The following is a 2,500-nucleotide window of genomic DNA, read 5'->3' as shown; positions in this document are numbered from 1 at the left end:
AATTTCTGCCAGGATCAGATGGTGAACACACAGGACAACCGTTGGCTTGCCACGTCAACAAAACAGGTACCGAGAGTGATAAAAATCAAACATCCAGCCAACATCATGTTGTTTTGAGTGATTACTAGTGATGGCGACGTTATGCCTCCATTCATCTTCCTACATGGCCTCACACTCAACACCGAGGCCTACATCAAGTGCCTGGAGGAGGTACTGCTGCCCTAAAACAAGAGGGTAGCTGCTGGAACACCCTATGTCTGGCAACAGGACTCTGCACCATGCCACACAAACAGGAGAATCTAGTCATGGCTGCCAGACAATTTCTGCGACCACATCACACCTAAAATCTGGCCACCTAACTCCCCAGACTGCAACTCCTCTTAATTATTATGTGTGGGGCGCAGAGTGACCAACAGAACTCCTTGTAAAACCAAAGATGAATTGAAGGCAAGGATTATGGCAGTATTCACCAACTTAAATAAGGAGACCATCGAGAAGAGTTGCAGGAGATTCCGAAATCGTCTGGATGCTGTGGTTGAAGCCAATGGTGATTTCATCGAATAAATTTTACGCATTAGTATTTCAAGATATTTTTATGTAATTTCGGTAAATATATCTGTTAAAATGAGATGTCAGTGTTATTTTCAATTTTGCACAATTTCGACAATTTACTCACCGTACCCTATATATATATATACACAAGAGAAAAAGGCCAGGTCAGTTCCTTCTCAATTTTATTCGATTGTCAAAGAATATGTATAAGAATATGTATATGTATTTTTCCATATGTGTATTTTCATACACTGTTTTTAACACTGTTTTTAACAATTTCACCTTAATATCAGAGAATGTGTGACAATCAGTATGTAACACTACAAAATTCATACAAAGCTTTATACTTTAAATATATTTTATCATCAAAGAATGTATATATGCATTTTAATACTCAAACTGTTTTTTAACATTTTTTATTATTCTCAAAGACTTTTGAAACCGGTTAAGTAAATAAATATTTTTGAAAAATAAGTGCATTTTCAAACCTTCTTTCATATATATTTCCACTCGTACGGTATTCCACAACTTTACTTTATTATATATATATATATATATATATATATATATATATATATATATATATAACATATATATAATGTAATATAATATTATATATATATGTGTATATATATATCCATCTATCTATATACACATAAATACAAATATATATTTCATGTGTGTGTATACATACATATATGTACATACCTACATCTACATGTATATATAGATGCATATCCGGGTACAGGACGTCAAAAAACGTGGACAAAAAAGGAACGGGAACATAAACGAAGCACAAAAAACGGAATTTTTTTGCGGACAACAGAATGAACACATAGGAAAACAGACAGCCACTTATGGAACTTTTCCTTCATCAGCCTCTATTCTAAACTAGGCGTTTCGAAATATATATATATATATATATCGGAGACTCTCTTCGGTCATGAATGACCATGGGATTGCACCTACAAAGTTACCCTCCGAGACACAAGTCCGCGCAACGTTGTTTATGGAAGACCAGCAGTCAGCCATGCATACCAGTCTCCCCTCTCCACACCACAGAAGTTATCCAAGGGAAAGGCACAAGGGACCGATACAGCTTGGCACCAGTGATGTCGCACCTCATTTCTACAGCTGAGTGAACTGGAGTAACGTGAAATAAAGTGTCTTGTTCAAGAACACAACACGCAGCCCGGTCCGTGATTCGAACTCACAACCTTACGGTCGTAAGTTTGACGCTCTATCCACTGAGTCATGTGCCTTCCACACACACACAGACACGCACGCACGCACACACACACACACACACACACACACACACATACAGGGTGTCCACAAAGTCTGGGTACATGGGGATTAACACATACTTTAAGAAATTATCATTTCTTATATCTAACTGTTTATGTTATGATTTTATTTACTCCATGTACCCAGACCTTATGGACACCCTGTATATATATCTTAAAATAATGTCAGACAAACAAGAAAATGAGAGAAAGAGAAAAATTGATTGCAACACAGAATTGATAGTTTATTTATCGGCTCCAAAGAATAGAAGATATCTTGGTGGAATTTGAACCCAGACGCACAAGTAACTCTCACAATCAACCGCATTATCTATCTATCTATCTATCTATCTATCTATCTATCTATCTATCTATTTGTCTCTCTGTCCGCCTGTCTGTCTGTTTAAAAATCAGGGTTTCTCATCCATTATTTACCTATGGACCCCTTTGATTACTATTTTACTCTGGTGGACCCCAATAGCCATTCCATGCTTAAAAACTAATTTTATAAAGATGTCTTTCAAAATTCCTATTTTGTTTTTCACACATAATTTCTGTAAGTAAAACGTTAGAGAAAGAAACCTAACTGTTTCTTGCAATACATACCAATACATACATACAGCTAAAACGAAATTTTTTCAGGGGCTCTTAAAATACTATTG

This window comes from Octopus bimaculoides, chromosome 3, assembly GCF_046866305.1.
Source record: "Octopus bimaculoides isolate indiv1 chromosome 3, ASM4686630v1, whole genome shotgun sequence".
Classification (NCBI taxonomy): domain Eukaryota; kingdom Metazoa; phylum Mollusca; class Cephalopoda; order Octopoda; family Octopodidae; genus Octopus; species Octopus bimaculoides.
Note: the sequence above shows the minus strand (reverse complement) of the source record.